This window comes from Hylobates moloch, unplaced genomic scaffold (assembly GCF_009828535.3).
Source record: "Hylobates moloch isolate HMO894 unplaced genomic scaffold, HMol_V3 SCAFFOLD_17, whole genome shotgun sequence".
NCBI classification, from domain to species: Eukaryota; Metazoa; Chordata; class Mammalia; order Primates; family Hylobatidae; genus Hylobates; species Hylobates moloch.
In genome coordinates, this window is record NW_026652292.1 from 20,873,177 (window position 1) to 20,898,828 (window position 25,652).

At 35.4% G+C, this 25,652-nt stretch overlaps 1 protein-coding gene across 2 annotated transcripts in view; it reads right to left on the minus strand.

Moving 5' to 3' along the window:
- CDH12 (cadherin 12) overlaps positions 1-15,975 on the minus strand; it is a 1,061,064-nt gene extending 1,045,089 nt beyond the window's left edge. The window contains exon 1 of one of the 2 annotated variants that reach the window (XM_032135477.2): positions 15,689-15,975. The gene's annotated coding sequence lies outside the window, so the exon portion shown is untranslated. The remainder of the gene's footprint in view (positions 1-15,688) is intronic. The other variant, XM_032135479.2, reaches the window with a different exon arrangement.
- Between the last annotated feature and the right edge of the window lie 9,677 nt (positions 15,976-25,652).

Consider the following 25,652-nt stretch of genomic DNA (forward strand, 5'->3'; position numbering starts at 1 on the left):
AATAAAAATAAAATAAAATAATCCTAAATACATAAAGAAAAAATCGTATAATTAAAAAAATGTTATTAGGTCCTTCAGACTATTGCCATATGTGAGATAAACAATTTGTATTACACAGAAACATATGTGAAAACACCAATAGGTTGTTGACATTTTAGTCATGTAAAAATATGTTATTATGAAGAGAGTAAAAGATCACATCATATCTTTCAGTGTACATTCTGGATAAATTGAAATGTTGAACATTTTATGACATGTTGCTTTATATTATTGCTTGAGTTATACTAGACCATGAAATTAAAACAGGCTGATTAAATATAATTAAATACTAAACATTAAATAGAATTTACATGGAAACTACACTTAGCTGTTGAGTCATAATATGATCATGGTAGGTAGAAGCCTAATTTTGCTATTTCTTTGATGTGGAAGTTAAACAGTTGAAAGAGGTGTGTTTGGAAGCCAGTATGAAAAGGAATAGACCTACTGCTCTGTCCTATATATCAACTTGGTGAAACGGGTAGCATACTTCACAGATTCCTCTACCCGATGATTGATGATTGAGAATTGACCAGAAATGCAATTTCAGCACAATTTGAAGGCAGAAGTGAAAAAGTAACCATTATTCTCCAAAGTCATTGTTGGGAGATATTTGATGGAAAGATCCAGAGGGGGACAAGTGGGCCCAGTTTGTCCTTGCTCTGCCATGTTCTTCTTTCAGCTCTTAACCCTGATGACGGTCATGCTGACAAACAGCAGCCTTAAGCACTCATCTCTATTTCCTTGGGTGTAGACCCGTAGAAGCAGTTGTTCAAAGGGGGCAACAGCTTCTTGTAGACCTCTTCATGAGCACCCTATCATGGTCCCACCACCTCAGTGGCTGAATGTGCTTGGATTCCCAGATTTTCTTGCCAACTTTGACTGGTTCACCTGCACCTGTGCTTCAGGCAGCAAGGAGAGTGGCTTATTCTCTCTGATCTTCAGCCTCCACCTTCCAGACTCTCACTTCCTCAGCTTACGACTCATTTGTATAAGTCATTCTAAAACTGAATCTCTTGTTCTCATAAAATTTAGAATGGGCTCTATTTCCATGACTGTAGCATAACTAATAAAACTGATTCACTGGTTAATTTTATTAATATTGAAAGAACAATAACAACACCTCCATTAAAGGCAGGCAAAGGGGGATTTACCTAAAGGTAATATACATTTCTTAAAATGGGTGTGTGAGAGAGATTGTGTGTGTGTGTGTGTGTGTGGGTGTGTGTGTATTTTGAGATGAGGTCTCACTCTGTTGCCAGGTTGGAGTGCAGTGGCATGATCTTGGCTCACTACAACCTCTGCCTCCTGGGCTCAAGGGATCCTCTCTCCCACCTCAGCCTCCTGAGTAGCTAGGACTACAGGCACATGCCACAATGCCAGGCTAATTTTTGTATTTTAATAGAGATGGGATTTCATCATGTTACTCAGGCTGTTCTTGAACTCTTGGCTCAAGCAATCCACCCACCTCGGCCTCCCAAAGTGTTGGGATGATAGGCATGAGCCACTGTGCCTAGCCTTCAAATGTACAGATTAGCCTTTTAGGCAAATTTGTCACTTAAGATAAAAGTTTTTGTTGTTGGTAGTGTCGGTGTTTTTGTTAACATGATTATGTCTACTCAATATATTTGGAAGTTTCTTTATTCTTTCTATTGCTTTCTTGATGTATCATAAATTTTTTTGTAGGACAAGAGTTAGAAAAATTAAGGGGTTAAATATCATGCTACAACAAAAGGGGTTAAATATAATACTACAATAAAATAGATGAAAATACGATTTATTTAAATGGATATAATTCTTATACTTCATAAACATCATGTAAATGTTTCTTATCTCTGTGCATGTGTATTCATGTGTGTCTCTATGCTAGTTTACAGTCGAAATTACTTGTTTTTGTTTGTTTGTTTGTTTGTTTTTTTCAGATGGAGTTTCGCTTTTGTTGCCCAGGCTGGCTGGAATGCAATGGTGTGATCTCGGCTCACTGCAACCTCCTCCTCCTGGGTTCAAGCAATTCTTCTGCCTCAGCCTCCCGAGTAGCTGGGAATACAGGCACCCACCATCACATCCGGCTAATTTTTTGTATTTTTAGTAGAGACAGGGTTTCACCATGTTGGCCAGGCTGGTCTTGAACTCCTGACTCATGTGATCCTCCTGCCTTGGCCTCTCAAAGTGCTGGGATTACAGGCGTCAGCCACCATGCCCAGCCAACACTTGAAATTACTTATACCTTTGGCAGTTTATAAACTCTAAGTTGCTTTAAGTCAACTTAACTACAAACCCAGAAACACATAAGCAGACACTGGTTTGTACATGTACTTGTATATATGCACAACCACAATTTCATTGTAGTTTGTAAATGGCTGAACATTTAAAAGCATAAAGGGTAAATTCGCTAAATATTAGATGCAAAAATAATGGCAGGCAGAGGTAATTTTACCTCTAATTTATCCTCTACCACCATTGAGGAATCTTTATAAACAGTAAGTTAAAACTCTGATTTTAATTTGTCAAGTGCAATTGAAACCACAAAATTACAGTCACACACAAACCAGAACAAACTAAGTACTGCAGATGCTGCAGATGTTTCATTTTGCAGTTTTAAAATTCAACCACATTTTTCTTGTTATAAACAAATATATAAGATGACTTTTTAAAATCTTTTTCTTTTTTGTGTTTGTTTGTTTATTTTTGAGAGACAGTCTCACTTTATCACCCAGGCTGGAGTGCAGTGGCACGATCTTGGCTCACTGCAACCTCTGCCTCCCGGGTTCAAGTGATTCTCCTGCCTCAGCCTCTGGAATAGCTGGGACTACAGGTGTGAGCCACCATACCCGGCTAATTTTTTAAATATTTTTAGTAGAGACGGGGTTTCACTGTGTTGGCCAGGATGGTCTCGATCTCCTGACCTTGTGATCCAGCCGCCTCGGCCTCCCAAAGTGCTGGGATTACAGGTGTGAAACGAATGCATGCATACTTATGCTAATAAATGCTCGGGTATGCTTATATCACACTAAAATCCTAACTCTGGCATAATACAGTGATTTATATATACTATATATTTATATAATATATATAAATGCTATATATAATATGCTATATTATACATTATACATAATATAATCTGTTTACAGATATATAACAAGTGCCTCCTATATGTTAGTCTGTTAGACACTGTTCTCATCTCTTGAAATATATGAGCACACAAGACATAAAGATCTCCGTTCTCCAAGTGTTTACATTCCAGAAAGGAGAGGTGGAAGTAAATAATAAATGTAATACAAGAAAATAAAAACGTAGACCAGGATAAGGAAATTGTATTATACAGTTTTATACAATTTGCATATTAAATAGACAGGATAGGCCTCATAGAGAAGGGGGATTTAAACAGAGGCTTGAAGGTAACTAGCCAAGTAGGTGGCTGGTAATCAGCATCCCAGTCAGAGGGAATGGCTAGCAAAGGTAGGAGTATACTTCCTAAGTTCCAGGAAAAGCAAGAAGAGTTGGACAGAGCTGCAAAAGAACAAGGGGAAGGATGCAGGGAGAACAGATCAGAAATAAAATGAGGCGGCACAGACTACACAGACCCTTGGTACTTCCTCTAAGGTAAATTGGGAACTACCAGTTGATTTTTACCAGACAGGTGACATGATCTGCCATATTTTAAAAGGATAGCATTTTCTCTTGAGGCTAATCTTTGGAGAACTAGAAGCAGAAATTTGGATAAGCAATTACTACTACTGGAGTCATGGTGACAAGAGAGCAACAGATGAAAATTCGCAGGATCCTACACATACTTTGGATGTAGAGAGAGCAGGATCTCCTGGCAAACTAGATATGCAATGTGAGTGAAATAGAGAACATAAAAGGGCTTGATTGAGAGATTTCACCTTGAGTAATTGGAAGGATGGAGTTGATGTTGACAGACATCGTGAAATCTGAGCATATAATATATTTGTGAGTGAAGACCTATAATTCATTTTGGACACGTGAATTTGGAATGTCTATTAGATATCCAAGTAGATATGCCAAAAAAGCAGTTGAGTATAGGAGATTAGATTTTGGGAGAGCTGAGCTGGGAAATATATATTTGGGAGTTTTCAGCATATGGTGTTTAAAATTATGAAGTTGGATGAGATCACTAAGGGCGTGGGTGTAGATAGAAAGGAGAAAACTAATGCTGCTCCAACACTGAGGGGAGAACAGAAGAAAACCAGCAACTAGAATTGAGAAGGAATAGCTAGTGAGGCAAAAGGTAAAACCAGTCATGTGGGCATATGAAAATCCAACTTTAAGAACTGTGTTGAGGAGGAGGGAATAATTAACTGAGTCAAATAAACATTATGTAAATTGTATACAAAGAGTAGTCTACACTTATGCATTTTTGAGTTGGCAGGAAATTTTTGGAAGAATACTTAGGAAGCTGCTGGTTTGAGCAATTGTTTCTTGGAAGTGAGATGGCAGGTGAAAAGAAAGGGAGATGAAGTGTTTAACACATTCAGCTATAACCACATGGTTCCACATGCATCACATGCACAATAAAATATGAAAAGATACTTAAAATAACAATAATCATGTAGGTGGCAAAAAATACTTGAGATGACAACAGAACAGGTGAAAACCTCAAACAGGTTATATTTGAAAACTTTTTTAAATGAAAACCAATCCTCATAATAGCACCCATGGAACTAATACTGTCATGGAACCCCAAATCAAATTCTGTTAGTCATGACTGAGACTAAACTTTACTTCCACATGACTTCTTTTAAAATGCAAACATGTTACCTGAAATGTATAATGTTACATATGCAATCTAAAAAGTATTTTAAATAGAAGATGGCTAAAATTATATGTGCATAGACAGCTAAGAAAAAACTGTATGCAACATAAAGAAAAAATCAAAGTTCTTAGACCCTGTAAACATGAATGACAGTAGGTTGTAGAGCCTGAAAGGAGGGATTTACGATCCAATACATGGCTGCCCATGAAAGACATGGCCCATCAAGGGTGTTGTGCAAGAGAGTTTTTTGCAAGAGAGTTACAGAGACAAAAAAGTAGTCAAGGACCAGAGCTTAATAGAGCTCTGGAAAATAATGTGGAATGGGGTAATAACCAAAGATTTATTGGTGTTGTAGGCCAAGAGTACATGGTTAGGATAAAGACAAGGTATCATTAATGTGGTAAGTTACAAGTTATGTGTTCACTCTAGAATGAAAGATGAAATCCCATAGTAAAATTTAAAATGTTAAACTACTTGGGTTTTTCAATATGAGATCAGTCAACAATGAAAGTATTTCCAGAAACAAAGAAAGGTTGGGAAATACAGACTATGAGAGGTTTTAATATTTTTGCAATTAGTCATCAAAAAACAATCAAACTTAATTCTATCATGGCAATACTCCCTAATGCAGTTTTCTAAATCTATTTTAAACAACAAGCAATAAGCTAAAGGAAAAGTAAGATAATGCCTTTATACATATTGTAACTGTGTTTACTTTTCTCAATTTCTATCAGAGAAAAGGCAGGTGCATTTTTTTGGTTTGTTTTTGTAAAGTGAATTTGGCTTTACTTTTTCAAATTGAAATTATCTTATTTTCATAGAGTTTGAAACTTTTCTTGGCATTAAAGAATGGAAGAGTAAATGCATTTACAAAAATTTTTAAAATAACCATTAATGAATATATCTTGGTGCTGTGTTAAAGTTATTAATCATAGCTTTGTGACTGGGAAGCAAAATATAATAATTTTTCAGGGTAGCTCCCTGTGAATCCACAATACTGGGGAAGTCTTCCCCAATTCTATCTGTGAAAACACTCATAACTTACCACTTCTCCATGGTGACATGAACTAATGGACCATCTTTAAATAAATTCACTAAGAGTTCCAGAATATGGCACAATGTTCTTTTTCTCTGTAGTACTGTGAAATTAGCATCAAATACAGAAGAATTCACTATTCTTTACCTCCCCCATGGTTGTCATCTCTACACTGTAAATCATAGAGCCAGAAAAAATGAAGTTGTTTTCCTCCTGTCATTCATATTTCATAGCTTCCTCTATCGTGTGAAAGTATTTCATTTTTAGGAAGGATTAATGCCAAAAGAGTTTATTACCTTCTATCAGAAACATTTAGCTAGCTTTAGAGATCTCACTGAAGAAGTTGTTCTTAACATTTGTGGTGTGTGTGTGTGTGTGTGTGTGTGTGTATGCATACACATGGGTAATAAACATGAAATGTGAAGGCACTGCAAAAATGTTTTGAAAGATATTTAAAATATATTTCCAGTGCATTTTCTTTATTTTCATGACTGCTTACCACAGACACATGCTTCTAGAGAGACTACAGAATTAAAAAGAAAACAGACATCTAAAGAAAGCAATTATCATGTTGGCACTGTAAAGCAGGATTTTGGCTGTTTGATAAGACATTTATAAGAAATATGACTTTTTAAAAAGTGATGAGCACATTCAGTGTCCATCAGCCTTGTCTCACTGTGTAGGGCTGTGTCTGTGTGCACGTTTTTGTATTAATGTATGAGGAAACGGGGGTAACTGAGAAATGGGAGTATAATTGTAAGGATGCTTATTTGTATACAACCTGCCCATGGTTTTTCCACCCTTCATCAAGAAAAAAAAGAGAAAATGCCTGCCATTCTGTTCTGGAAGATGTCCAGATGAACTGTGAATAAGCAGCTGTTATTCTCACAAGAAAATTGACTGAAATTTCATACTTGGTAAAAAATAATTTATCTGCAGTTATCATACACAAAGCTTCATGGAGTTACACGTTAAGGTTTCCTATAATAACTTGGAAATCTACAGGAACAAGGGCAGGGCTTTGACTCATTATTTGGATGTGAATACATGAGCCACATGAATGTTAGAGATAATGGGCAACTTAGCACACTCCAAATCAAACAGCTTCATGATCCATCATTAACCTAAGTGAGCCTTCACTTTATCGAAGCAGCCTTCTAAATGAATAGGTCATTGCCTGCTTAAAAACTCAAAGATCTGTTAATATTCCAAGGACTTAGAGTCTATTAGATCAGACAATCTGAGCATGTACAAAATTGTAGGCACACTGGATAGCTAACATCCTTTGGTGCATATATAAATATTTTAAAGAATATTCTTTGATACTTGATTTAAACAGGGAACACTGCATTTGTGACATTATTCTGCATAAATGTGCATATGTGTCAAGTTCAAAGAAAAAGAAAAGACTCTGTAGAGAGATACTCCACAAGAGGAAATAAGTTTCCACTCTAAGCTGACTTTCATAATGCAATTAAATCCATTAGAGAGAATGGAATTTCAAATACTGTTCAAATTAAGGCAGTGCGGTTAGAAGCAGCAGCAATTCAGGAAGAATTAGCAATACCCTTCTGAAGAGAGCTACTGAATTAAACCTCAGAGGGCTTTAAGATTAAGTCATTTAATTGCTACTTTAGGAGCTCCAGACAGTGCACAGAGTTGAGTCCAGGTGTTAATACTGATTCTCCTCTGTTCTCTTCAGATAACAAAACTGAATCTTAGAGCCAATTAAGGCAAACTTGAAAGGCCTTCTTCCCCCTTTTCAGTATGTACTGGGTGTTTTATTTTAATTGTAGACAACATGTGAAATTGAGCACATTATACATAGTGAGATATTATTAGATCTTGAGGTGAAAAGATAACCAATACTCATCCATATTATTTTGCCTTAAATTGCAAAAACTTGTTTTTTGTAGAATGACACTCATATTGCGTTTATTTTATTCCCCTAATCATTTTAACAGGAGAGTACAGTTTCTGCACCAAATCCTAACACTAATAACATGACCAGTTAATGATTAGTACATTTATAGGCCAAGGTAAATGCATGAATAAATTACAATAGAAAGTCCTATAATTCACGAATATGTCTCACACCCCTCCCTCAAGATACCCACTTTTAACATATTATGATGTAAATTGCTCAAGCTCCTTTAATATGCATATGTTTAGGTGAATTTATGCACTCTTATCCATTCATTCATTTATTCATTCACCAAACAAAACTGATTGAGGGCTGCTATGTGCCAGGCACTATTATAGAGCTTTCCTCATGGGGCTTGCATTTTACTTTGAAAAACAAACAGTGTAATGCAACATCATATGATATGAAGTGGTCCTATTTTATAAAATGAAGTTGGGTAAAGGTAGAGATGATTCTTCTGCAGAAGAAAGTGCTACTTTCAGACAATTGTTAGAGAACATCACTCTGATATAATGAGAATAAAACCAAGATTTACATGAAATAAAGGGGGATGCTGGGTGAGTGCCAAGGCCTTGTGGCAGTGTTGAACTTGACATAATGAGAAAGAAAATGGAGGGTCTTGACAAGATACTGGTTTTAAGCCACAGGAAGTACTTTGAAACTATATCAGAGAGTGTACATCTGGCTACTGTGTAATGAGTTGGGGTCGGGGAGAAGGGAGAGTATAAAAGTAGAAGCAGAAATATCTGTTTAAAGACTAGTGTACAGTCTAGATGTGAGACAATAGTGTCTGGAGTGAAGGTGACTGCGGTGTAGGAAGTGAAATTACTGGATTGAAGTTACTGGGTTTTTGAAGTTACTGGGTTGAAGACATCTTTAGAGAAGGAAGTCGGGAAGCAGTAGAATTGATACTGTACCCCATGTGGGTGGAAGGGAGAGGAGCAAGGACTCAGAAGTGACCCTTAGGTCTTAAGAAATTGGATGGATAATTATGTTATTTACTGAGCTAAAGAAGATTAGGAAAATGGGTATATTTAGGTTGTGGTAAAGAGGAGCAGAAATGAAAAGTTTGGTTTTGAACAAGTTGGGTTTCAAGTGACTGTTAGATGCCTAGATAGAAATATTGAGCAGGCATTCTGAATTGAAGTCAGCAGAGGGATTGGAAATAAAGGCATAGATTTGGAAATAGGCATCCAGATGACATTTAAACCCGTGCTACTGGATGCAATTACCCCTTCAGTGATTCTCTAGATAGAGAGATGAGTGGGCCTGTGATGGTGTCCTGGGATGTTCTGATAGATGTATTTACAGGTCAAAAGACACAGAGAACTCAGAAAAAGAGAAGAAGAAGAAGCACTCAGTGATGAAAGAATAAAACCAGAAACTAATATAAAAAATCCACATGAAAGAATTTATGTGAAAAAAATCATCTAAACATTAGAATTGCTGGATTTTGAATTTTGATGGATACTGTCAAATTTACTTCCCAAAGATTCCACATTTTACAATCCAGCCAAAACTCTATGAGATAGGTCTGTGCTTTTGTGATGTTTTGTGTGTTTTAAATAAATATGACCTTCATTTTTGTTTTTAAAAAGTAACACCTTCTTGACAATATTCCTATCTGGAGGTGTGTGTAAACCTCTGGGCCAGGGCAGATCACATGCCATATATTTTCATTTATCTCTCTTTCCCTCATCACTGGTGTTATATAGTTGTAGCATACAAAAATTAAAATTAATTGTCAGCAAAATGTAAAATGTTGAGATTTGAGTATATGAAAGACAATATTTTTAATACTGTTGTTAAAATTTTTATTGTTAATGTATAATATAAATAGGAATTTGCCTTATGTGTTAGATTATTGACACGACTACAATTCATTCCAATTCCATTCTCAACAACAGTTCTTATACTGAGCTTCCTTGTGTTAGGATCTTATATTGGTGACCTTCTAGTAGGTGTTAAAGCACAAATCCTGGATAGTTATTAATATAACTAGATTTCTCACTATAAGACACTCTTTTACTTCAGAAATTTATTCGAGGTTTTCTATTCTTACCTAAGTAAACATATAACTTAAAGCCTTGCCAAGAGCTTGTTTTGCACTTTTCACTCACTATCATTTCCTAGTAATTAGGAAAGAGTAGAGTTTCAGTAAAATCTTGCTTTAAAACCTGCCTGCAATCACATCCCTTAAAATAATGGCAACCCTTCATGGAAATATTGACTCAGAAAGTTGCAGGAAGACACTTCATTTGGATATATTGTTATCTGCTGTTACTTCAATCATTCCTACATTCTTTACTCAGAAATAGTCTTAAATACATCATTTCATTTAGTGCTGATGATAGCACCCCAAAATATATTTTCACTGGTAGAATGGAAACTATTAATGTTAATTTCCTCTAGTTTTCAACATTTACTGAGCATTTGGAGCTCTTTCCATTACATTTAAAAGTATTATTTTTGATCATTTAATTAGCATAACATTTTGGTTGATTATTTCCTAATAATCCTCTTTTGAATAAACATTGAAGTGCCAGATAAAATTATATGATTTTTAAAAAAATACTATATCACTGGCATTATTAAAATTAATGACATTTTCTAATTGTATCCCTCATCTATCCTCCAGATATTATAAATTTTCATGTTCACTAAAACTTTAATCCATCATTTAATTCCCTTTTACTGTATGATCAGCCTCTTTCTTTTATTCTTTTTTATTTTTATTTTTATTTATTTTTTTGAGACTGAGTCTCACTCTGTGGCCCAGGCTGGAGTGCAATGGTGTAATCTCGGCTCACTGCAACCCCCGTCTCCTGGGATCAAGTGATTCTCCTGCCTCAGCCTCCTGAGTAGCTGGGATTAAAGGTGGGCACCACCATGCCAGGTGATCAGCCTCTTTTTAATGTTTTCTATTTTATCTATTCATGTGCTCAAGTCTCTATAAAACAAAATACTACAAATTTCCCTTCATTCTGTACTAACTCTCTGGTTACCTCCTGTTGTCTCTTTATTTGACATGTTAACCTTTTGAAATATGATGGCAAAACTTTCATCACAATGTAAACTTACTAATTTTTCAAATTCCAGGAATATCCATGTCTGTCCATTGAAAGCATTCTTTTTTATTACCTTCAACTGATTGTTTTATCTACTTAATCAATCAATTACTGATACTATCGCTGCTTTTTAGTGATTACATTTTAACTTACCTAATGTGGTGCCAGATTAATAGCCTATTCTTTCTTTCAAATAATGTAACCATCTTGCAAGACTTTATCCCCCAATTTTGTTATTCTTGTCCAGTATTTTAGTTCAATTATGTAACTCCATAAATTTGTAATATTATTGTTCGTACACGATCAAAGTTTGTTACCCACACCTGCCACGGTCACCATTTTCTTTGCTTCCCAGTCCTCCTTGCATCTCAGATCTTCTGTCTGGGATCATTTTCCTTCTTGAGGCACATTGGTTAGTTTATCAGGGAGAGATGCTGGTGATTTTGTTTGTTTGAAAATGTCTCTACTTTTGAAAGAGAATTTCTTCAGTGTGTAACTCCAGCTTGGCAATTATTTTATTTGAGGTATAATGGAATTATGAGTACACATTTCTTGGGTCTCATTGCTGTCACTGAGAATACTGATTCGGTCTAATTGTTATATTTTGTAGATAATCTGTCTTTCTTCCCCATTTTGGAAATCTTTGTTTTCTGTATTGTACTTTTTTTATGCTGTACATAAGTGTGGATTTTTTTTCTCATCATATCATATCGCGTTTGGGATATATTGTGCTTCTTCAGAGTGAGGACTCACATTTCATCAAAAAATGGTTTTTTTTTAAGACAAGTCACTTGAGAACCCCTTTTACCCCAATTTGACAAAATTCAGCACATAACAAATCCCGGCCATTACATATTTTCTTCCAACCCCATGTGCCAGCTCTGGCTGTAGTTATCCTCTACAAATCTAGCTTAGAGATGAGGAGGGTAAGGAGAAAGACCTGACCATGATGAGTGTTATCTGTGGGGTAATATCAAATTAAATTAACAGAATAACTCAGAGTTCAAAAAGTTAAATAACTTTTCCCAAATTGCTCATGGAATAATCCTCAAACTAGGGTTTCAAACAGTTGTCTGACTCAAGTTTTGAACTTTCCACATCATCATGTAGACGGGGCATCAGAACTCTCATCTTTGTACATGGGGGATTTTTTTTGTATGTTATAATAATTTTCCAGGAAATTGGAATTATATAACCTATTGATTTTATGGTGCACTAAAGGTATATTCAACCTTACTTGTATTTAGCATCCTGCTTCGCCGGTAAGTCTAAATACACAACCTATGTCCTAATGTTTGACTATATATTTGGACTTGGAACCAAGCATGCATCATTCAGCCATTTGAACACATGGTAAAAACTTAATACATTTTAAGAGGCAAGAGTAACATATATCCATGTGAACACATAGATTTAAGGAATAATACGTAAGCCCTGTATTTTCTTAATGGGTATCAGTGTACAGATTGGAGTCTCATTGTTTCTCACTAGAATCTTCACAAATATATGCATGAGATGTATATATTTTAAGAAGAATTTTACATTGTTCAAGAAACATATATCTTACATTCAAGGTAATATAAATCCATTGGTAGAGCAATGGATTAAATATTCACGGAGCAAGGGTTATGAAAGAAAACCACTGTAAAAAAATACCTGAAGCATAATGAAGATTTAATTTATCCCTTAATACCATCAGCTATAACATGATAGACACAAATCTGAATACAGCTAAATTTATAAGACTGGTAAACATATGCCTTGTTTTCAATAATTTAACAGGTGCTTACTAAATGAAATGATAATTAATAATTAAGTAAATGAATAATTGAATTCTTAAAGCATTTATCTATAATCTCACAAAAGGTAGAATAACATTATGTAGAGTTCATCTGTTATTTAATTTTAGAACAGTCATAACTCTCACTTAGTATGTTGTAAAAATGTTATTTACTCCATTTTGTTAATCATCTTATGATGAGATGCTTAAAAACAACTTTGAGTGACTACTATTGATATTCAATACAGACAGCATATCACACATTCACACACACACATTTTGCTTTTAAAGTTTGGTTATGATATATTACCCTCCTAGCATAGTAAGTCAGGAAAAAGCTGCAACTGTCTTAAAGCTGAAAGTTAAAATGCTTGTAAAAGCTCTGAGTTTAAATTGTTCAGTTATTATATATTAGCAAAATAAAAATCTCCCAGTAAAAATAATAATTTTCATTTATTTAACAATTAAATTTATTTTTGGGTACTATTTAACCCTATCCACAAAAATAAAATGCAATATTTGCTAAGTAGGAAGGATAAATATTTTCCACCTATAATTTAACATAAATAGGAATATCAGTTGGTACTAGATTATAAGCAAAATGTTCTCCATTGATGTTGTAATGATCACATGATGATTTATGACATAATTACTTTTAAAACAGCAATAATTTGCTAGAAGATGAACAGGATAATATCTTACTTTAAATGAGACATCTGTAATCAGTCTTTCCCTTTGGAAGTAGGAAGAAATTTACAAGAGAGTCTGCTAGTAGGTCATTTTATTACCCAAGCCCTTAGATTTTATATTTTTACATGAAAACATGGCTCACTTTTAAAGACAGCCATCATTCTATGAATCCTCCTATCATGGCAAGACTGATTTGATGTTCATCACAGTGCATTTTAAAAGGCAAGAGTGACATATATCCTTATTAATCTCATAATGATAAAGGATTGATTTCAACCTATATCCCAGACTGTTACATGAAATAGGCTCTGCCAAAATATCAGGTTCAAAAGATGCTCAATTTAAGGAGATCAGTTTTATGCTCCATCCTCAAAGGATAGTCATATGAGGTGTAAGTATGTCACGTGAGGCATTAAGAGAAATTTTCTTCCCCATAAACTAAACACTGTTTGTGCTGTAGTAAGAACTTAATAAATACCATTCCGCATGCGGAAGAAATGACTCACACTCCCTCCCCCTCCCCCCGACAATAATGCAGCTTTCTGTTTTTTGTCGGAATTATCTAAAATGGTCACATCACTAAGCAGATCAGTGAGAGGAGTGAGTTTGAGTAGAAAATAAAAAAGCATTCGTGGCTTAAAAACTTCCCCCTACTGCTTGGAAATGGCACACCGCAGTAGAAGTTAAGAACACAGCAAGCAGAGATTAACTGAACAACACAGAAAATCAAAAACATTTTTTGAATGGGGAAGGGGATTAACAATGCCAGGTTAATCTTGGAAATTGGTCTCTGAAGTAAGAGTTATTAAGAGAAAAACATGTTATGTTCTAGAATTTGATTTTCAAGTTAATAGGAAACCTCTCTTTACTTCAGTAGTTTTCATAGAAGGTGGAGAGACAATTTCTAAATATTGTTGCTGAATAACTCGATGTATCAGTTAAATTAGTTAAAGGGAAGCCTCTATTTTGCATGTGGCTATCCACTCAACCACTCCAAAACAATTAGTCAATCACCTGTTCATGGTTTGGGCAAAGTAACCATCTGCCTTTCAATTCTGAAGAGACATTCTGCTAGAATCATGGAAATATTTATAATAAAAACTTATTCAGTTGAATTATCCTCTAGACATAATAAAAATATATAAGATGATATTTTAAATTGTCTAGGATAATTTAATGATGAAGTGCTGCCACTGAATGATGAGGTTCAGTATTTCTTGACAGCTGTGTGTCTGGATATTATTTTATAACCTTACAACTGCTCAGGTATACAGTGAAGATCAAGCAAACTCATACCTGCTTGGCATGGTTGCATTTTTCCTGTTTTGGTCAGGTATAGTGTAATTTAAAACTGTAAACACATTTTCAGAATCTACTCTGTTTAAATTTTTTCCCCCTCGGTATGTAAGGTAATTTTCTAGCTGAGCAGTTTGTGAATGAGCTTCAAAATACTCGATGAGAAATTGAGAGTCATGAAATGGTCGCAGAATCAGCCAAAAGTATGTCAGTTCCCTCTCCAGAGAGTACAGAGAAATGTGACAGTAAGAGATACCAAGTTCTCTGAAGTACAGAGGTTCTAAATACACTGTGGTCCCCATGTAGCAAAAAACAAATAATGATGTTAAAAACATAAGAAAATACTTATAAAATGTTAAAGGTCTTTTTTGAAAAATGATTTGCCATTATGTCCTGTATCACACATATTTTCTCCTTGTTAAATGTATCACCAAATGATTAATAACCTTAAAATAATTTGGAAGTGCATATTGTATAACCCACAGCAGATCTGGTAATCTATCTCTTTCATTTGTCCCAGATTAGTTTTGTGGTAGGAAACTCTCAGATGGCTGTACCATGAGGGGCAGGCCATTAAAACATTTAAATGGTTTTACAGTGGTATTTTTTAAATGAAAAATGAAGTTCACAAATTTCAGCGTCTGTGGAGAAATGAGTGAGGGCGGTTGGCATCTCTGAAAGCTCTTTGAAAATAAAGAATTCATTATTTTGTTGTAAAAATCAGATATCTGTAAAGCCATTTATAAAATAATTAGTTGGACATCTAGCACACCTACTTATTTTCATCTGAAAATTTAGACATGCTAAGACGCATTTGCCGTTAAAACATTTCTTTCCTTCCTCTTTTCATGTAACCTCTCACGCTCTGAGGACCAGAGACTTGTTTAGAACTTACCGAAGTTTCCCAAAGCAAAACCACGCACAAGCTCCTAATTCAGCTGCCAGATCTGTGCGCAGCTTCGTTCAGCTTCTCACTACGCTAGGCATCACTTTATTAATCATGTATGAATTTCTGTGCATGCACCCTGAAGCGATCACACACACGCGATGCAATTCCAATCAAAAACGGAAGCCTTACCTGATGGCAGAAAAGGCAGCTTCAGGAGCAGCAGCACGGACGGCCGCAGCAGGGTGCCAACAGCTCAGCCTTGCGCGGAAGGTGAGACCCTTCTCTTCTGTTTCCTCTTTCCAAATCACTGTGCCAACACACTGCTTTGCATTTTGTCCCTTTTCATTCACAGAAGGTTCTCCACGCTGGGCAGCCAGTAGACACCACTTTCTTCCTGGAAGAGGCTGCCTCTCTTCTCAGAAACGCCTGGACCCCTCTCTGTGGCTCCCTCCACATTTACCCTTCAGATCAATAATGCTCTCGGAGCGGCTGGAGCTCAACTGCAGCGGCGAGCGGCGAGCCAATGGGGGCCCAGGATTCCCTCCTGTCATCTCCCCGCCCTCAAAACAAAACACAGCGTGCCTTTGACACATCATTGAGTTGTGAAAAGTAATTGAATCCTATATTTGAAATGTATTTTGTTTGTTCTTTTCCCCCCTAGCGTTCATTGTAGAATGCTTTGAATGAATCCGAGGTCTCCTTAGCTCTCAGAAGACTCATTAAACGAGCCTAGCAGCTGGTGAAGATTAGGCGCTGAGAAAGTGATAGCACCTGGGTTAGCACCCGAAGCTTTGCTTTTTAAATGCTTGAGATCCATTGCATATCAGAGAACTGTCAACTGGGAGGAAAAAGTCTTGGGTTCTATTAGTCTTTCCTCCACTAAGTCGCTTGAGTCTTTTTTGTGAATCAAGACGATTAATTACGTTTACCTGGAAGCTGTCTCATTGTTTAATTGTCTAAACGAGAATCAGATGCTTATTGGTGATAATAACCATGGTCAAGCAATTTCTCCTAATTCACTTACTTGTTTCTAGGCTGATTTAACTTGGTTCAGATTCTATGAAGAACTCAAGATTGCTAAGACTATATACATTATCTGGTCTGTTTTAATTTTGTCATCTTTAAATATTGTAAGATTTTAAAAATTAACGTTAATTTCTCTTCATGAGATAATTTATTAATAATTACCTAAAACTTTATAGAATATTATAATGGCAATACAATATTACAATGAAAAGTGTAATTGTTGAAAACCTATTCCTCCAAAAGACACAAAACAACTTTGCATTCTTTAACCATGATTATCTTTCTTTGTGTTTCACTATTGAAGTGCTAACTATTGAATAAACATTTGCTTAAATATATTCACCAAGAATGGTGTATTTTCTCTCTAAGAATCTAAGTCATTTTTAGACATCAAGAATGCCACAATATTTCAGATAATCATTTAATTTTGTTCTATAAAAAATCTCAAGAGTACAGAGTCTCAATACAGTTTTAAAAATATGTCTACCTACAGGATGATTGGTAGCTCAAACTGCACAAATAATAATGTCTTTTCAATGCTAGTGTTGAAAAACAATAAAATTATTGTGACTGTCTGAAATCTTTTTGTTTCACTGAATACAAATGCGTTGATGTAGTTGGTGTAGGCAAGCTTTGTGTATCGTGACAAATTGAAATGGCTTGGGGAGACTTTACAAACAAAACAATCTCGTGACCTGTCTACCATGTGAAGGCAGGCATGGAAAAATGTAATGTTTACACACTGTATGCTGTGTCACTATAACAAGGTGAATGCTAACTTTATTGTAACTCGTTTATGTAGCCAATAAAAATTTCATTCAGGGCAGTCTCTGGCTAGGTTTGGTCACCTGGATTTTGTGAAGAAAAGAATATGCTGATGAAAAAATGAATCATAAACATTGCTTTTCCCTCGATTGTATATTTTTCATTTATTTAAATTCCTTTTTGGATCACAAATAACAGGTCATTGACTACAGAACATTGTCTTTGTACTACAAGTCGCGAGTTCTCAACGTGTAGTCCCCAGACCAGTAGCAAAAACATCACCTGGAACTTACTGAAAGACAAGTTCTCAAGCCCTTCCCCAGCCTATCAAATCAGAAACTTTAAGAGAGTGGGACACTGCAATCTATGTTTTAATATCCCTCCAGATGCTTCCAATGCACATTCAGGTTGGACAGTCATTACGCTAGCTAAGGGGTCTACAAATTACAACAGAAGACCAGCCACCTGCTTTTGTAAATAAAGACTTATTGAAACCCAGTGGTGCTGATTTCTTTATGTATTGTCCATGACCGCTTTTGCATTACAATGGCAGAGTCGAGTAGTAGCCACAGAGACTTACAACGTGAAGCCTAAAATGTTTACTAGCTGTCATTTAAAAAATAAATGTTTTGACCCCTCCTAGGGCATTATAAGATGTGCAATATTATTAGTACAAACGGCAAAAGTTGAAGAAAAAAGAGCATCTGAAGATGGAGTGGAGAAGATCAAATTAATGAAATCAGTGAGTTTGAAAGAGATTGAAAATGACCAGTGTAATAAATTACACTGGTGTGTGTGTTTTGCAGATTTTTGCTGCTCTCCCTGTAGGAGGGATGCACTTCTCCCCAGTCTTGGCATCTGACTTAGTATGAAATATGAATGGAAAAGAATATTGCCATTTCCAGACAGAATATTGAAGAACAAATATAAATTTGTGTGCACTTCTATCAGCATGGATTGTTGAAAGAAGAGAACACTGGAGTCTTATTTGTCCCTAGATGGACATGTAGCATGGAAGGGTAAAATGGCTTTTATTTCTACACCACTGAGATTTGGGGATTTTTTGTTACTATACTAGTAGTATCTAATCTCTCCTGACTAAAACAAGTTACAATTAATGTAAGCAGAGGTAGAAAAACAAGCATTAAAGCAAATGTAATGACTGGGACAAGGCATTTGCCTGGAAACTCAAAAATTACTTTTGGGAAAATAAAATAAATCAATAGAATTTGTTTAAGAAAATAAAGACTGGAAAGATAAAAATGGATATTAAAACATTAGAACAAATAAGGCTAAGGACATCAAACTTAATTTATTAGCAATGGAAGCCATAAAGGCTGTTTAGAAAAGGAATGACATCATCAAAATTATGCTATAAGATTACTCTGTCGGCGAGGAAGAGATCAAAGAGCAATAAACAAAAGAAAATTCATCACAAGGCTGTGAAAAATTAAAACATGGTGTAATACGAGCCACTATTCAAGTATCGTTACCCTTATACTTACATCCAGTGAGTCAAGTTCCATCAGTTTTACTTCCTAAATACTAGTTAAAAGCATCATTTAATCATTTTCTTTATCCACAATTATCATTGTCTTTTTTTTTTTTTTTTTTTGAGACGGAGTCTTGCTCTGTCTCCCAGGCTGGAGTGCAGTGGCGTGATCTCGGCTCACTGCAAGCTCCGCCTCCCGAGTTCACGCCATTCTCCTGCCTCAGCCTCCCACGTAGCTGGGACTACAGGCGCCTGCCACCTCGCCCGGCTAATTTTTTGTGTTTTTAGTGGAGACGGGGTTTCACCGTGTCAGCCAGGATGGTCTCGATCTCCTGACCTTGTGATCCGCCCTCCTCGGCCTCCCAAAGTGCTGGGATTACAGGCGTGAGCCACGGCGCCCGGCCTCATTGTCATTGTTGTTGGATTGCATTGATTGCGCTTTTACTTCCAAGACATTTGTAGCAGTCTCTTAATGGGTATCTCTGTCTCCTCTACATTTTATTATTGGTTAACTATATACAATTTTATACAACTATATACAAACAATTGTGAAGATTTGTTTCACAACGTTTTTACAGCCAGACCATACCAGACTGATGGGGCATTTCCTGTATCCTCAAAGAGGAAGGGAAAGAAGATATAAAAACAAAGGAATTTTCTCATTCAGACAACAAAAACAGTAACTTTTGCTCTGAAGTTACTAACCCCACTTCTGTGTATATATCCTTGACCAGAGAAAATCACAGACACATTGCTAAGCCAGAGGTCAATATGACAGAGATACATAACCTTTCTAGAGAGAACCACACAGAGGCCAGTGATAATTTTGAAGAGTAATACAATCTACCACATTCTCTTCTGACCCCAAAACAACAAAGAGATGAAGTTGCCTACCAGGTGGTCTGCATGTCTAGGGAAAAGATCATATTTTCTTTATATGTGTTTTGCCATTTCATATGTTGTGCACATTCAGTTGAAATGATTTCAAAGAGAAAAAAATAAAAGCAAGAAATTGCATCAGACTCATTGACTTGTATTTAATTATAGATATATATAGATGGGAAAAGAAATATTCAGTGTTCAGTGTTTTTAGATCCTGAACATTGTTGATCTTGCTTGTATTCCTATTGAAGCAGAGGATGAATGAAAGACCCATGTGCATATAGTTTATGTGTCAGATTATCTTCAGAGCCAGTGTAAAGGGGCTTCTTTGAGGTGGCCACTGTGGGTAACACGGCTTGATTACACTCTGATTTCTGTAGAGGTATATAGAATATCCCTCAGAATTTCCCAAGCAAAAAAAAAAAAAAAAAAAAAACCAGAAAACTCCTTCCTTTATCAGCCTAAGGCTTCCCTCAGGGATGTAGCTGTGCCCTCTTTTGAAATATATGTAGATATGTAGGTACACTGACTCCTATCATCACCCCCTTTCGTGTAGAAAGAGTCTGAGGGCAGAAGGCAAAGACAAACCATGCTCACTTGAGAAATTCACCATCAGCAAAATAGTGAATCACAGCCATGTGAATCTAACCCTCCAGCTGCAACTGAAATCAGACGGTTTACGAAAATGTGAGCTGTCATCTGATAGCATAGGATAATATTTATGTCAATAACAAGGGCCAGGTGCGGTGGTTCACACCTGTAATCCCAGCACTTTGGGAGGCCTAAGTGGGCGGGTCACTTGAGGCCAGGAGTTCGTGACCAGCCTGGCCAACATGGCAAAACTCTATCTCTACCAAAAATGCAAAAGCTAGCTGGGCGTGGTGGCCTGTGCCTGTAATCCCAGCTATTTGGGAGGATGAGGCACAAGAATCACTTGAAGGAGGGAGTGGGAGGTTGCAGTGAGCCAAGACTGCACCATTGCATTCCAGCCTGGGAGCCTGATGAGACTGTCTCAAAGGAAAAAAAAAAAAGAAAGAAAGAAAGAAAAAAAAAAGGACAGAAGGAAAGAGAAGACAGGTTCACAGAACTGTGATGTTGAGTATTTTGGCATTCAGATTCAGATTAAGGAGTGATATCCAGATAGACTGGGATGAGCTGATGATTCATGAACTATTGAATAGAACCTTCTGCCCCAGCACATAGCAGAAAATAGAGATTGGGCTAGTTATCTAGTAGCAGTAATAGTAAAATACTATGATATCCATGACTAATAATAAATAGATTAGTTTACTGAGCACTGAATAGGCATCAGGCATCCTATTAAATATTTTACTTATAGTTTTATACCACATGTGAAGGTGCTACTATTATTTTATCTAGTTTACAAATAAGAATAACATTTGATGGTCACATGCTACCAGTGGAGTCAGGATCTGGGTTACGGCAGCTAAACTCTGTTTTGTCATCATTAACCTCTAATGCTTGTCTTTCATATTTCTTTACTGTCATGTGATATCGCAGAATAGAGTTATTGATTTCAATGGTGCAAAATATTTTGATTACTAAAAAACACCATTTTCCCCTCACGAATTGACTGATGTTTTAAAAATCCATCCAACAAGTAACTGTTGAATCCTATAATATACATTGCTTTGTTAAGGTAAATGGTGAATACAAAATAGTGAACACTATAATCTCTGGAAACCAAAGAAAAAGTCTTTGGCTCTCAGAAGTATACAGCAACTACGTATTTTACCAACAACTACATCCCCAACCAAGGGTATATACAAATTAACTATTCTTATAATGAAAAACTTTATCCCAATCATAAATGCATCTCCATTCGGAATAAAAATAAGTGTAACATTTGAAAAGGAAAGCTTTGTCACAAAACAATGACCTTCAGACTCAGCAAAGTTGCAAACGGCTAGAGATCGAGCTATTTTACTGGCATTCTCACTGACTTGACTAGAAATGTACATTTGACTCAGCCTTATACGGAATACACTAATTTTCAAAGTCCATACATATGCTTGTTATGAATATTATCTTATTCAAAAGCCCCAACAGTAATGTAAAAAAAAAAATCATTGCCATTTTATAGGGGATGTAACTGAGGCTTAGTTAGAAGACAAATACTCTTGGCCGGGCGCGGTGGCTCACGCCTGTAATCCCAGCACTTGGGAGGCCAAGGTGGGCAGATCACCTGATGTCAGGAGTTCAAGAGCAGCCTGGCCAATATGGTAAAACCCCATCTCTACTAATAATACAAAAAATTAACTCGGCATGGTGGTGGGTGCCTGTAATCCCAGGTATTCGGGAGGCTGAGGTAGCAGAATCGTTTGAACCCAGGAGGTGGAGGTTGCAGTGAGCTGATATCGCATCATTGCACTCCAGCGTGGGTGACAGAGTGAGACTCCATCTCAAAAAAAAAAAAAAAAAAAGAAGAAGAAGAAGATAAATAATCTTTTGCTCAAGGTCACACACTGAATCCTGACAATCAGTGTCAGGATTCAGAATCATGATTTATACTTGGTGGGTGTAATTGGAATGCCTTTCACTTCTTTCTCAAAGTGATGCCTGTGAAAACTGAATTATCAGATTTAGTACTAACTGGTAAAGCTTTCTACTTAGCCTGAGAGCTGCCATCAAGGAGTGAAATCCAAACTGTGACTTTACTACCACCTCATTGCTCCAGAAAATAGGACAAACTACATTTTGGGAACAGCTATGGGTATAAGTGAGTATGTAAAAAGGAGAGATACAAGAAATATTAGCAATACTGATATGTTCTGAGGTTATTAGGGAAGACCACAAAATATAACTGGGTTTAAAATGGGTCCTTAAAAAAGAGTTTAATTTGGAGAGGTGGGAAGATCCACATAGGCTTGAAGCTACTGTAAACCAGACTGGTTATAGTTAGGAATTATGTTGTGACAAATTAATAAATAAATAAGTTTGGTTAACATATGTTTATTATATAATTAATGTTATGAATATATTTATTAGTATATATAATATATTACAAAATAGTACAGACTATAAATGTTTATATTATAATATAATATATAACATATATAACATATAACATATAGTTGTATAAATTATATATATTTATTAATTGTAAAATTAAAATATTTTATTTGAATTTTTTAATCTACTGGGAATTGAGAAAACAATAACAAAAGATGTAATTATGATGCCGAGATGGCTAAGGCATGGATCAAGACAAATGAGGAATCAATAAAATGAAGTATTTTGAAATAATTTTGAAATGAGAAATTAAAAGATACCATGACTTCTTGGACGTAGATGATAAGGCACAGGATTATGTTAGACATTGATCTGAATTTTCAAGTTTAAATTAAAAAAAATTCATGTCATTAACTAATACAGAAAGTTTGGAGTGAGCATTACTTACACAGGGAAGTTGGATTTGGTTTAACATTTATCTGTATGAAAAAAATTTAAATGATGAAAATATTTTCCAACCCATGATACAACTGTACATCCAGACCTCAACTTTATGTTAACAATAATAACATTAACAAATTAATACTGTATAACATGTTATAAAATAAGTATATGAAATCCATTAGATTTTATTGCTACTGGAGAATATGCATTCAAGAAATTCAAACATATGTTAATACCTTAGAAGCACCGAATAAATTTAAAAATGTTTTCCCTTTTAGGTGTTTTATTGATCTTAAAACAAAATCCACTTATTTTAAAACAAAATCTATTTATTTTCTGATTAGCAGTAATTATATATCTTTGATATCATGTCTCCTAGATATACATATAGATATAGATAAAATCAAAATTGGATATACTAAAATTATTTAATATATAACACTAAAATGTATTTTCTGTCAATATCCTGGTTTCCGTTTTGTTAAGTTTGAACTGCTCTTTTGTATATTTTCAGAGCCCATTTTTTTAAATTTAGTTAGCAATGTTTAGTTAGCAACATTATTGTTTTTCATATTTCTGTCTTTAAAATGATATCAAAATAAAAACATATTTTAGTGCTTGTTGAAATGTTAGGGTTCCTAGTTGAATATCTGACACTGAAATTCTCCAGCCAGAAAGGGGCCAATTGTGTTTGTATGTAATTAAATATAAGTAGGTAGAGAAAAAAAGAAGCAATTAAAATAGATTTTGAAATTTCTAAAGCCGTATGTTTTTCCTAGATCCTTCTTCCTGACTATTCCTGTGTGAAATCAAACATACATCCTGCAGAGACCAGAAGCCCTAAGAAGCCTCTCTCAATTATGTCTTTGGCTATGGTATGTCATTTATTTGATCCTGCAACTCAGACTGACTTTAAATAATATAATTAAGCAATTCTGAAATGACCTCATTTTAAAGAAGCCCACAAACATCTAATCTTCAAAAAGGTTAAATTGAAAAATAATAAAAGAATGAAGGCAGTGGGCAAACAAAGGTCATTTTCCTTTTTTAGTGATATTATCCACTCAGCATTGTATCAGATCATCTAAGCCAAAGTCCCAAGACTACTCCTGAAAAATAATAAAATCTTGAAGTAGGGAGAGATGGGTAAGTGCACCTCATCATAATACAATGCAAAATAAAGGCATTAAACATGAGCCAACATAATACAAACCCAATACAAGAGTGTCTGTTGTAGCATCATTCTATTCAATGCTAGAGTAAGCGTACTGGATTTTACTTGAACATGACAATACACAGGCCTATGCTCCTTTGAGATCTCTGAGGGCTTTACATGATAAATAGCCCATTCAAAGTCAGCATACTTATATCAAGGGCACCCAAGGATAGGCATAGTTTCTGATAAATGGCCAAGCAAATTTCATTCCATTTGCAATAAAAAAGATTATAGGAAACTTTTAAGGGATACTGGAAATCGCTACATTACAAAATGACAGTTTTTAGAATGCCAAATTTCCTTACTACTGCTTAAGTCAAACCTATGAGTCCTGAGTGATGAAGACCTGTCTAAACATAATCATGCATGAGGATAATCAAGAGAGTTTTATTTTGCTATAAGCTCTTTATGATTAAAGTAATGTGTGATTTGAAAAAAAAGACAATTTAAAGCAAAATGAATAGAAATACAGTCCAGAAATAAAGAGAAATATTAGTTGTACAAAAACATCTAAGACTATAATGAAGAACACTTGGAGAAAAGAAGGCTTAAGTGAGACAATAAGCACATTATTTTAAGTTTTTTCATGTGGAATAAGCATCCAACTAGGTCTGCTTGGATTCAAAGTGCAAAATGATGTCCAATAGGTAGAAGTTACAGATTAAAGTCGACCTTCCAACACCTAAGTGGAATAATCAAAAGATGAAATCATTTGCATGAAGATACAAAAACATCTAGAAGTGCCATATATATATATGAGATATATATAGATAGATATAGATAGATATATACACACACGTGTATTTGAAACTGAACAACTTCAGACATGCAGAATGGTAGAATGACAAGAATTGTTTTTCTGCTAATATCAGGACAATGATGTACATGCCATGCCAATTCTCATTTGCTTGACAGCTCCAATTTGAAAGCAATTCAAATGATTCCTGATATCCCTTATTTTTATCATCCTTATTTAATTATTATTTGCAGAACATGAAATCTACTCATTCTAAAAGTATAATGCAATGAGTTTAAATAAGTTCACACATTTGTACAATTATCACCACAATCCAATTTTAAAACATTCACTTCATCCCAGTAAGATCCTTGGTGCCAATTTGCTGCCAGTTTGTCCTCAATCCAACCCCAACCCCAGGTAACCACTTATCTATCTCTATAGGTTTGCCTTTCTAGACATTTAATATAAATGGAATTGTACAATATGTTAACATTTGTGCCTGGATTCTTTAAATTAGCATCATATTTTTGAGCCTCATCTGTATTCATTCCATTTGTATTGTTGTATAGTATTCATTGCTTGGATGTACGTAGTATTGCATTGCTTGGATATTGCT